The sequence below is a fragment of the Panthera leo genome, chromosome A1 (assembly GCF_018350215.1).
Source record: "Panthera leo isolate Ple1 chromosome A1, P.leo_Ple1_pat1.1, whole genome shotgun sequence".
NCBI classification, from domain to species: domain Eukaryota; kingdom Metazoa; phylum Chordata; class Mammalia; order Carnivora; family Felidae; genus Panthera; species Panthera leo.
In genome coordinates this window covers 97,074,614-97,087,926 of record NC_056679.1, presented here as the reverse complement: position 1 = coordinate 97,087,926, position 13,313 = coordinate 97,074,614, and the positions used below count along the sequence as shown (strand labels likewise).

The 13,313-nt window shown below is 40.5% G+C and overlaps 1 protein-coding gene across 1 annotated transcript in view; it reads left to right on the top strand.

Moving 5' to 3' along the window:
- Positions 1 to 4,042, top strand: part of DTWD2 (DTW domain containing 2) — a 379,651-nt gene extending 375,609 nt beyond the window's left edge. Inside the window, exon 10 of the transcript XR_006200975.1 lies at positions 1,646 to 4,042. The gene's annotated coding sequence lies outside the window, so the exon portion shown is untranslated. The remainder of the gene's footprint in view (positions 1 to 1,645) is intronic.
- Positions 4,043 to 13,313: the final 9,271 nt, after the last annotated feature.

Sequence of the window (13,313 nt, the reverse complement as noted above, 5' to 3'; positions counted from 1 at the left end):
TTTTTTTTTTAACATTTACTTATTTTTGAGAGACAGAGAGAGACAGAACATGAGCTGGGAAGGGGCAGAGAGAAAAGGAGACACAGAATCTGAAGCACGCTCCAGGCTCTGAGCTGTCAGCCCAGAACCCTACACGGACGGGACTTGAACCCACGATCCATGAGATCATGACCTGAGCAGAAGTCGGATGCTTAACTGACTGAGCCACCCAGGCACCACCCCCCCACTTAAAAAAAAACAATTTTTTTTAAACGCAACCTTGAATGCTTTTTGTGAGCAGGAGGTTCCCCTCCTAATCAGTTGCCCTTTACCACACAGTCCCAAGCACGTGAATTCCATTTTTTATAAGCCTGCAATGCTAAGAGCTTCATCTGCTATAATAATAATGAAAAGAATGTAAGTGAAGGTGACTGTAAAGTACGGAAGTCCTGCTGCAAAATAAGGGGTGAAATTGAGCTCTCTTTTCTGCGGTATCCCCATGTGGACAGAATTAGTATCATCATTAGGTTGGCATTGGTTCATAGATGAGCCAGTGATTCATAGATGAAGCAGTGATTCATAGATGAAAATAACTTTAGAACTTTTAAGAAAAGCCAGGAGGAAAATAAAAAAAAAAAAATCAGAATTATTACCGAATAATTTTCCTAGCAGAAAAATTCTGGCCGTTTATCTTTTCATCTAAGTGGAGCTCAACTATATTAGCAAGAGGTAAAGCAATTTAAGTGTTCTTAACTGTGTGTCCTTGAAGACTATAATATTTGTGGGAGGTAGTTCCACTGCTGTAAATCTATGTTGACAGGTGTAAATTTACACTAATAAATTAATAACGCAAGTAAGAAAAACAAACCCCAATTCACAGGATGCTGGATTAGTGACAGAACTAATGGTATCAAGAAAACACAGATCAAATGCCTGCTGATTGATTTTTCCTCTTGACTGGTCTAAGATTTGTGCAGATGAAATTGTAACGCTTGGTATTTTTCTCACCTGTGTTTTTCACTTATTAAACGTGTTCATCACAGCTCTCTACCATTTCTATAGCCAGAGTTCTGCTTTAAAGATGAGCTAAAAAATTAAATAAATACACAGTATCTTTCATGGTATGGAGTTTTCTGCTCTCTCTGTGTGCTGTGACATCTTGGACCTCTGCAAACTGTTTATCTTACAGTTTCCAGTTTCTAGGTTTTTCCTCAAGATGTGTGACAGCTCAGTAAGTGAGTGTTTTCTGGTTTGGGGTCCTCCACACTGCATTTCTTAATCTCCTTATAAGAAGGGATTTAATCTTGTTCAGCTTTGATCATCTCCAGTTCCTAATAAAATGTCTTGACACCTAATAGGGGCCACTTAATTTATGCTGGATGAATAAGGACAAATGTTTGCCCTTCTGGAAAAGGGAATAATTGTTGTTGGGGTGACACTGGGTGGAAGAAGGAGATACTAGTAAACTAAATTGATATAAATCATTGAGAAAATGGGAAAATACCTGCCATGACATATGATATGTTGAATTTTACATATGCCGAGTTCGCCAAAAATATGGCCTTCTACCAAACCATTTTGGTATGGATCTTAAGGATTTTTGACTTTGTCGGCTCTGAAACCAGAATAATTCTTTTTAAATAATGGTATCCCCTTAAAAATTCAGGTGCAGAACAAGGATGTACTTCTTTCCTAAAAAAAGAGAAACCCTATAAAACCCTACAAATTCTTCATGGTATATACAGATGGCTGTGGTTACATTGCTATCTCTACCTCTACGAGTTGGACACCTTCAGTCACCTGGGCTGCTCTGCGTCTTCAGACTGACTGACTGGACAGGATGTTCCCTCCTCTCCCGCTGCGGCACAGGTGGTCTGCCCGTGCTGGTTTCCTATTGCCGCCATCACAGTCACCACAAATATGCTGGCTTAAAACAACACCTACAGTCTGTGGATCAAAATATTTGTGGGGTCAACTGGGTCCTCCGCTCAGGGTCTCACAAGGCCAAAAGCAAGGTGTTGGCCAGTCTGGGCTCTTATCTAGAGGCACTGGTGAAGAATCCACTTCCATTTGTCAGCAGAATCCATTATTGGCCATTGTAGGACTGACATTCCTGTTTCCTTACTGGCTGGTAGCCAGGATCTACTCTCTGCTCCCAGGGCCCCCTGCATTCTTTCCCAGGGGCCCCCTCCATTAGAAATTCTGTCTATCGCACTTAACAAAAACAGAGAAAGCTTTGCCAGATGGAGGCTAGTCAGTCCTCTGTAGAAGATATCTGTAGCTAACAGTCCATTAACAAAACACTGTCACTTTGCATATAGCCCCAACAAATTATCTTCACATCTGTTTTGGAGCATAGTTTCTGAAATCGAGATGGTCTGTTTGATTTCTAGCAAAAGAAACGAGGTGACCAACAATAAGAGGACCAAACCTTAGGACATGTTTCATGTGCATGGAAGAATTTACCCATATACAGATGGTATCAGTTCATCTCAGGGTCATTCAGCCACATTACTGATACTGGTAATACCATATGTCATGTAAATGCCTTTGAAAATACATATCATAGTGTGTTGCAGCACTGAATGAGAATGTGAATGCAGATAATTGTCAAATCCCAGGTAGTATGATTATGTCGTGGAAACTACTACTCTTTTGGATAGAGGTTCCTTTGCTCCTCCCAAGCTTGGACGGGCTTGTAGGAACAATTCACATGTCACGAGGGACTGTCATTGTATATTTGCCACCATTGCCAGCTTCCAGGTCATTTGCAAGAGAAGGTATGTAACTTTTAGTAACTAATTCAATAAAGAATTGCAATCGGCCAACAAATTTAATATAATCTTCCAAACTGTGGGAAGTCCAGATTAAGCCCTGGAAATTATACCATCAGTCCTGAAGTTGCTAAGTAAGAAAAGATTTGAAAGAATGGCTTGTGAACAGTGTGTTATCTTGATGCTGTAAAAACGTGTTGATGTCAAAAGTGGTGCTGGAGAAACTTTCGGCTTTAGAATTGGAAGAGCACATATGCTCAAACTGATTTTATGCTGAAGAATAAAGGGGTTACTATTTAGTATTTGTCCCCCAAAACGTGTTGTTGAGTCGATATTACCGTTGCTGGAAACTGAGAATTGAGAGAATCAGAGAACACAAAACCACACATCGAAAGTACTCTCAAAGACAGATGCAGATAGTCAATATCTATTTAAGATGCCTATTTGATACATTTCCCCCCTGCTGTCTGTTTTTCAGGTTTGTATGTTTGTTTTTTAGAGAATGCACTTTTATGGAAGAAAAACATGCCATAATTTGGGATGGGAGAGGAATGTTATAAGAGTAAAGAAGGCATTAACTAGATTTATTACCATTTAAAGATAAATGCGTAGTGGAGTAATATGGATGATTGAATAGTGATCTGAGAAGCAATTTCCATACATCACTTCTGGTGACATCGTCTGATATTATGACCATTGGTGAGATACCAAATTCTGTAGACATTTCTGGGTCTTTAACCTGAGGATGATGGAATCTTCCCTGTATTTCCCCCTGTGTGACCACTTGTAAAAGCAAAGCTGATTGATGCGTATTGCATGTACTGAGCTCCTTTGTAGGGCACCTTTTAAAGCACTATTTTGATATAACCAACGATCGACTGCATTCCTGAGTTTGGGAAATCACATTTTAACAGGAACTTGCACATAGCTCCACCGCTTCACCCATAATTCATATCCCAGCAACCTTCGCCAAAGCAGGAAGCAGAGTCATGGTGTTGCCATGAACATTGTTTCAAGAGCTCAGAAATCCTCCAGGGATCCTGTTATCACTGCTTTTCAAAGAAGCCTTTATTCCTCTCTTCTCTTTCTTGCAAAGGGGGTTGTGTCCAATACCCGAGGACACGGCGAAGCCAAAAAAGACCCGAAGGCTCCTCCAGGACTATGATCTTCTGAATTGTGAAATCCGCCATTCTGATCGCTATCCTTTCTTCCCACATTGTAATAAACGCTACTGTTCTGTGAAACTTTACTGTGTAATAAACCTGCCTTTTCTTTTTTTAAAGGACTGAGCTCCCAGGACCACTGGCATTTGGTTTAAGTCTTGTGTGTAAAGGTCCATCAAATTCTCATAAAAGTAACATTTTTTTTTGGACTGTATTATCTACTTGAAGATCATTTTACTGTATTTCATTTTCTTTATGTTTCAATTCCAGCATAGTTAATATGTAGTGTTATGGTAGTTTCAGGTGTACAATATATGATTCAACAATTCTATACACTACTCAGTGCTCATCATCTAAGTATACACTTAATCCCCATCACCTGTTTCACCCATCTCCCTACCCACCCCCTATCCTCCACCCCCCGGTTATCATCAGTTTCTTCTCTATAGTTAACAGTCTGTTTGTTTCTCGCTCTCTCTCTCTCCATACAGTTTTCCTTATTACTAGGCACCAAAAGGTATCTTAATCTAAGTAAGTAAAATTGACCTTTATGACAAATATGTTATGCTTAGTTTTTTTTTTCCCTCTGAAAGATATAGAGGCCAGAGATGAAATAGTAAAAGGGAGAGAAAAAAGTTTGTATTTATATTACTAATTACAGATATGAATGTAGACCCAGAGTTAATATGTGAATTTAATGTGTTTTCAGTAAGGTTAGGACTAAAAATTGTATCATGTATTTTGTCTTATTTGAGGTAGCTGGGAATTACCATTTTCCTTTTAAAAGGAAAAATAGGAGCTTTTCAGCTTCACAACATTCTGAGGGAAACACAGATGTCCGATTTTATAGGGGACATGGAGAAAGAAAAAGTAAGGTAGACTTTTAAGAAGCCTAAAGATGGCAGGCATTGTGAAACATATTTATATTGAATCCCATAGATCATACGATTTTCTTCTGAAAATATATTAACTTCAGTTTACATCTACATGCATTATCAGACTAGGGTCTGAGTATGTGCTGGGGAACATGGATGTACCTGTGTATTGAAAGTGTATGAACCCACAGAACAGTCTAAGTCCATATTCTTACAGTGGCTACTGTTTCTACTTGATGGGATATAATTAAATATTCTTAAATGCAATATCAATGTATTTTATCCACGTATATATAGATAAAATTATATCTATCTATATATGTCTATCTATAACCATACCTATCTATCTATCTATCTATGGTGAGATAAAAGCTAAATTTGTATTTATTTTTAAGATAGAACACTGGAATTCAAGACAGCTCATGGGGAAGCAAGTCTGACCCATGATGTATATATTCTCCTCTGAAAAAGGGCTCTTTCAGTGACAAAGCTGGAGAATTCTCATCTGGATGGTGGGGAAATTAGTGTTTGGACAAGAAATAAACTGATGTGTTCTTTTATGGTCTAAAGACAAAAATAATACTTGGTGCCAGGTATTTAGCTGTACTGCACAGATCCAGGCTTACAGCGAGATTCCCATTTTCCCATTTTCAATTATTTGAGGGTACAAAACCAAAACAAATAAATACCTCCACTGAGTATCTGCCAAGTTCAAGCCAGAACTGTATGTAGTGAAGTGGCCGGGACGGGAAGCCTTCATGGTCATGGTTAGGGCAGGCCCTGGCCAAGCTTCAGGGAAGCTGGAAGGGTCTAGTCAGGTGGGTGCATCAGAATGTGCATTACGTGTTAAAAATGGCAAGTGGCGACAGGTGGTGTCTTACCAAGGCAGAAGCCTCCAACCGGTCTAAAAGAATATATTGACAGGCAGGTGGTACAAAGCAATGAAATGTCCAGGAGGAAGCCTTTGGAGAACAGCGAGGAACTCTGGTTGCAGGTAGGAAAACCGAGTCCTCGGGGACTGGAGAGGGCGAGGGGGCAATACTTGTACTTGAGCAGAGTAGAGGACTAGGGCACACTGCCAACCTGAGATTCATTCTGTGGGGACCTACCAGGGACCAAGCCTGTTTATGGTTCTCAGGAGCCTGACTGGCATTGTGCTGAGGCTGACAGCAAGCACGATTCAATGCTGAGGTCTCGCTACTGACTTGAGTGGCTCATGACAGTTACCCAGCCTCAGAAGGGACCAATTCCAGAATTCACACACAATAGGGAAGAAAATGCAGATGATGGTCATAGATCCTCAGGTAAAGAGCAAAGAAAGTCACTGGCACTTCTCCAATTGTTTTGCAGGTGCAAGAATCATCTCATTTTCTCTTTGTGTCTTGAATGAATATTTAGTGGCATAAACACAATAAACACATTCAAATTAAATGTCACTACGTACCTTAATGTTTTAATCAATGTATGTACTAAATAATTTGAGTTTGTAAAGAAATTATGGAAACAGAATCCGACTTCAAGCTTGGCAGGAAATTAATATTTGGATAACGAATGCTGGTGCATTTGTTATAGCATATACTCAGATTTAGAAAAAAAATGCTGTTGTTTTTTCAAACCCATCTAGGGATATAAAACTAAATCTAGTTAGAATGAGGGTATTAAATTACAAATAAGTTTGTTAGAATGGAATTCAGACCTTCCATGTAGAGCTGTGGGAAGAAGCACAGTCATCAGTTACCCATAAGAACAAACACCAGCCTTGACACAGGGAACATTGGAGAATTTGGTCCAGCAAGGACAGAGGTACAGTTAAGAACGGCCCTGGAAAACAAGACCTCTGACAGTTTTTTTTTAACATTTTTTTATTTTGAGAGAGAGTGATGAGTGGAGGAGGGGCAGAGAGAGAGAGGGAAAGACTCCCACGCAGGTTCTGCGCTGTCAGCACAGAGCCTGATGCAGGGCTCAATCTCACAAACCATGAGATCATGACCTGAGCCGAAACCAAGAGTTGGATGCTCAACCACGTGAGGCACTCAGGAGCCCCTGACAGTTCTTATTAGAGCTCTACTGGTAGTAACCATACAGTTGCTTATGCTAAACATGAGCTTTGTGTGAAGTCAGGATCTGGACACCACACCTCCCCCCTTCCCTGCCTATTCGGTTGCTGTTTGGGGGGCTTAGCATGCTGCCTGCTCACATGAGTCTCTGTTTTGTCCATGCCTGGCAATCGCTGCTTGGAAGCTCGCCTCTGGCAGCTAATGATTTCAAGTACCCAGACCTGTCATGATGCTCTCCAGGAGAGGCATCAGGCTGTCATCATCTATTAGGCAGCCTCCGGCTGACACACAAGGCCTTTCCGTGAGGGCCCCTCTCTCTTCCACTTTTGAATTGCATCTTTTGATAGGAGTTAAGGTAAGAAACCAGTTCAGAATCCAAATGGAGACCTTCAGTCAGTCTCCTACCCACTTGGCCTAATTTGTTTAGTCACTAGTTTGTGGTTTGGGCAGTTTGCATAGTTTTCACAATTTCAAGACTTTAGATGTAGCCACTGATTTTTTTGGGGGACTGTTCCACAGGTCGTGGAAACTTAGCAGCTGGGCACTTTCTTCCCATCCTCAACATTGCCAAGGAAATGAAAAGACCAAGGATTTAATGACACTGTGCGAAGCTAAAGTTTCTTTCTCTGAACCCAGCTCAAGCCCACTCCATTCTTCAGCAGAAGAATGTCAGGCCCTGCCTCTCTGAGGTGTTTCTCTTGTCACAGATAGGATGACGTGACCATATCATTACCAGACACTAAGACAGATTTGACCCCAGCATGTGGCAGTTACAGAATTTGATCCAAGTCTCTTGTTGCTATTACTCTGCTACTGATCTCTGCCTCTTTTGTAATAGCTAGGATTCAACCTTGTTACCAATTTTGATGAAATCAGTTTTCTCTCCTGCTTTCCTGGGTGCTCCTGTCTTTGTTTCCTGTCCACATGTGCCCCCTTTTTTTGGTAACGAGGATCCAAAATGCTTGTGTGCACCTGTTTACTCATGGCTCTCCCCTAATGATTTTACTTTCTTTGGTAATCTCACCCCAGATTTCTCCAGGATCCACACCTTCCCCACTTGCAGGTATAGAATACATGAACCCCTGGGGCACCTGGGTGGCTCAGTCGGTTGAGCGTCCAACTCCAGCTCGGGTCATGATCTCACGGTCTGTGAGTTGAGCCCCGCGTCGGGCTCTGTGCTGACAGCTTGGAGCCTGGAGCCTGCTTTGGATTCTGTGTCTCTCTCTCTCTCTGCCCCTCCCCTGCTGATGCTCTGTCTCTCTGTCAAAAATAAATAAACATTAAAAAAAAAAAAGAAAGAAAAGAATACATGACCCAGTTTTAAGTGACCCATGCTTCGCTAGCTCTTTGCATTGGTTAAAGGCCAAACATGTTACTCAAGCAGGGTCTATCAGAGCGAGAAAAAGAGCACTTTTATAGACTCGGCCAGAAAGCACATGCTGAAGTCTTAGGCTAAGATCTAAGAAGCTGTAAGGTAGGCCTAAGGTCTAAAACTCCAGCAACCACTTTATGGGCCACTGGGAGGTGACTGTGTTAAAAAAGGAAGCTAATATGAAGAGGAGAGCAGAGCTAAGTCGAGATGACAGGTGGAACCACATGGTCTCTGGTGACATCTTTTGAGTCCTTTTAAACAGCTGTCTTAAGCCAATTCTGAGTCAGTTTATTTTTTACTTTGCTTCAACAAGTTTGTGTTGGATTTTCTGTAGCCTTTTTTTTTTTTAATTAAAATTTTTTTTAATGTTTATTTTTGACAGAGAGAGACAGAGCACGAGTGGGGGAGGGGCAGAGAGAGAGGGAGACACAGAATCCAAAGCAGGCTCCAGGCTCCGAGCTGTCAGCACAGAGCCCGACGCGGGGCTCGAACTCACAGACTGCAAGATCATGACCCGAGCCGGAGCTGGACGCTCAACCGACTGAGCCACCCAGGTGCCCCTTTTTAAAAATTTTTTAAAAGTGACTGACAGTTTCAGTCTAATGGTTGGGATTGGCTACTTGCTGACAGCCTTCTTGATGTCGTCTGTGGCCTACATCTGTGACCGTCTCCATCCACCTTCATACTTTCTGGGCTGGGTTTACCCTCCTGTTGGGACATGCCGATACTTGATATTCAATCCTGATGCTCTTTTTTAGACTGGATGAAATTTCAAGATATAGCAACTGTGTTTTCCCACTTGAGGATGTCAGGAAAACTTAATGACTCAAATAAACCATCTCTTTAATCACTGGAAGGGGGGAGGAGGCTTCAAGGAATTTCACAAAACTGACCTGTGGCTATATAAATATATTAAGGTCAGTGGTGCTTTAGTTTTTCTTTTTCTGTTGTGGACATGGTTATATTATTTTACTTTCTTTGGTAGTGACCTTTGTGACATTTTTACCTGGCTGGCAGGTGACTTTATCTGACTGGCAAGTGCGCATAAAGGGAAGGGAAGAGATTCTGTAATAGATTTTACTACATAATGGGATCAGAAGGACAGGAAAGGCAAAGACATAGTTAGAGGCAAGGCAACCTCATGGTTCTCACTACCATGCATCTCATGGTTTTCTGGGAAACTGAAAATGACCTGAGGAGTGGGGTTGAAACAAGTGTATACTGAGATCAGTAAACTCTTAAGACTTCAGTCATTCACTGGGCAGAGACAGGCCTAGGGATCTTCTCCTCTACACATCCCATGGAGTATGTGAGAGTGGAGGTTGGTTCTGGGCATTGTACTGAAGCCCAGCATGTGTTCCAAACTCAGGGTCAACCTTATGCCTTTTAGGAATACTAAAAACGCTCTTTGGGAAAAGTTCCTGTTCTACTCCTAGGGGATATAGTACCTCTTTCAATTATAATTTTTTCTTTGGAAATTTCTCCCGAGCTCTTCTTTTTGATGGCTCATTCTGTGCTGAGGGGATAGAGAGGTATCTTGGGTCAAAACAAAATAAAACAAAACATAACTTCCACAGTAAATTGAGAAGCAACTGAAGTCCTCTCCATTCCTTGGCCCTTTTTTGCCTTGTTCCCTTCCAGTTCTCCTTCTCTTTCCCTTCCCCTAAGATCCTCTTCCTCCTTTGTGACTCTGATCCATTAGGTCAAACATTTTAGCCTTGGTGCTAAGAAAGTAGCCAGGAAATAGGCCTACAATATGAGGGGCAGAGAGGTTCCTGGGGTAGGAGGGCTGACAAGGGCTTGATGCTCTTAGTTTGGAAACTCTTCAAAAATGAGGTAGATTATAAGCAGTTATGAAAAAGTGTCATCATGGTTTAAGTAAAGAAAATATAAGGATTACTAGGAAGGTAGGCCAGCTGGACAAGAGAGTCTACCTTTGTCAGTTAGAGTTAGATTTGGCTGCTAATAGGAAAAACTAGTAGCAATTTTTTTTAGCAATTTAGTAAACACCAGTTAGTCCATATGTTGATATTACACACTGAACAGTGGTTTCAGTGCTTTCTGATCATCAGGGACCCAGTCTCCTCTCCTTTTTCTCTTATCATCTAATGGCATGGCTTCCAATCTCAAAGGTATTACCTCTTGGTCCAAAATGAGTATTGAAGTTCCAGTCATCCAATTTGTTTTGTAGTCAGGCAGGTGGAAGAAGGACAAAGGGGAAAAGAAGCTTTTCCCCAGTTGATTTGGTTTCCTTTATAGTGATTACCCAGAATTCCCATGTGAGACTCTGCTTATCACATTGGCCAGAGCTTAGTCACATGATCACATCCATCTGGCTGCAAGAGTGTCTGGGAAATGTAGTCTTTTAGGTGGCCACAGGGAGTGACACCCCAAATAAAATTTGGGTTTTCTAAGGGAGGATGAAAAAAATGACTCTTAGCAACTTGTAGTTTCTGCTTCAAAGATTCTTGAAATCCATGATTGCTTCTTTAGAAGATGTGCTCAGTTGTTAGAAGTTTTATAGACTTGTAAGGAATATTGGTGTTCTTTTTTTTTGTTTATTTTTTTCCCCATAATACATTTTTATTTTTTTCTTTAAACAATCATTTGACTTTTAAAGAATTTTTAGAAAGAAAATTTCTTTCACATTTTACCATCCATCATTTCCAGTTCTTGCCTTTCTTTTCTTTAAAATTTGTTTCTGGCACGATATCTACAGTGTGCTAAACAGAAAAAATATGCAGCCGAGAATCCTTTATCCAGCAAGTCTGTCATTTAGAATAGAAGGAGAGATAAAGGTCTTCCCAAACAAACAAAAACTGAAGGAATTTGTCACCACGAAACCAGCCCTACAAGAGATCCTAAGGGGGATCCTGTGAGACAAAGTACCAGAGACATCACTACAAGCATAAAACATACAGACATCACAATGACTCTAAACCCATATCTTTCTATAATAACACTGAATGTAAATGGATTAAATGCGCCAACTAAAAGACATAGGGTATCAGAATGGATAAAAAAACAAGACCCATCTATTTGCTGTCTACAAGAGACTCATTTTAGATCTGAGGACACCTTTAGATTGAGAGTGAGGGGATGGAGAACTATTTATCATGCTCCTGGAAGCCAAAAGAAAGCTGGAGTAGCCATACTTATATCAGACAAACTAGACTTTAAATTAAAGGCTGTAACAAGAGATGAAGAAGGGCATTATATAATAATCACAGGGTCTATCCACCAGGAAGAGCTAACTATTATAAATGTCTATGCACCAAATACCCGAGCCCCCAGATATATAAAACAATTACTCATAAACATAAGCAACCTTATTGATAAGAATGTGGTCATTGCAGGGGACTTTAACACCCCACTTACAGAAATGGATAGATCATCTAGACACACAGTCAATAAAGAAACAAGGGCCCTGAATGATACATTGGATCAGATGGACTTGACAGATATATTTAGAACTCTGCATCCCAAAGCAACAGAATATACTTTCTTCTCGAGTGCACATGGAACATTCTCCAAGATAGATCATATACTGGGTCACAAAACAGCCCTTCATAAGTTTACAAGAATTGAAATTATACCATGCATACTTTCAGACCACAATGCTATGAAGCTTGAAATCAACCACAGGAAAAAGTCTGGAAAACCTCCAAAAGCATGGAGGTTAAAGAACACCCTACTAACGAATGAGTGGGTCAACCAGGCAATTAGAGAAGAAATTAAAACATATATGGAAACAAACGAAAATGAAAATACAACAATCCAAACGCTTTGGGATGCAGCGAAGGCAGTCCTGAGAGGAAAATACATTGCAATCCAGGCCTATCTCAAGAAGCAAGAAAAATCCCAAATACAAAATCTAACAGCACACCTAAAGGAAATAGAAGCAGAACAGCAAAGGCAGCCTAAACCCAGCAGAAGAAGAGAAATAATAAAGATCAGAGCAGAAATAAACAATATAGAATCTAAAAAAACTGTAGAGCAGATCAACGAAACCAAGAGTTGGTTTTTTGAAAAAATAAACAAAATTGACAAACCTCTAGCCAGGCTTCTCAAAAAGAAAAGGGAGATGACCCAAATAGATAAAATCATGAATGAAAATGGAATGATTACAACCAATCCCTCAGAGATACAAACAATTATCAGGGAATACTATGAAAAATTATATGCCAGCAAATTGGACAACCTGGAAGAAATGGACAAATTTCTAAACACCCACACTCTTCCAAAACTCAATCAGGAGGAAATAGAAAGCTTGAACAGACCCATAACCAGCGAAGAAATTGAATCGGTTATCAAAAATCTCCCAACAAATAAGAGTCCAGGACCAGATGGCTTCCCAGGGGAGTTCTACCAGACATTTAAAGCAGAGATAATACCTATCCTTCTCAAGCTATTCCAAGAAATAGAAAGGGAAGGAAAACTTCCAGACTCATTCTATGAAGCCAGTATTACTTTGATTCCTAAACCAGACAGAGACCCAGTAAAAAAAGAGAACTACAGGCCAATATCCCTGATGAATATGGATGCAAAAATTCTTAATAAGATACTAGCAAATCGAATTCAACAGCATATAAAAAGAATTATTCACCATGATCAAGTGGGATTCATTCGTGGGATGCAGGGCTGGTTCAACATTCGCAAATCGATCAACGTGATACATCACATTAACAAAAAAAAAGAGAAGAACCATATGATCCTGTCAATCGATGCAGAAAAGGCCTTTGACAAAATCCAGCACCCTTTCTTAATAAAAACCCTTGAGAAAGTCGGGATAGAAGGAACATACTTAAAGATCATAAAGGCCATTTATGAAAAGCCCACAGCTAACATCATCCTCAAAGGGGAAAAACTGAGAGCTTTTTCCCTGAGATCAGGAACACGACAGGGATGCCCACTGTCACCGCTGCTGTTTAATATAGTGCTGGAAGTTCTAGCATCAGCAATCAGACAACAAAAGGAAATCAAAGGCATCAAAATTGGCAAAGATGAAGTCAAGCTTTCGCTTTTTGCAGATGACATGATATTATACATGGAAAATCCGATAGACTCCACCAAAAGTCTGCTAGAACTGATAC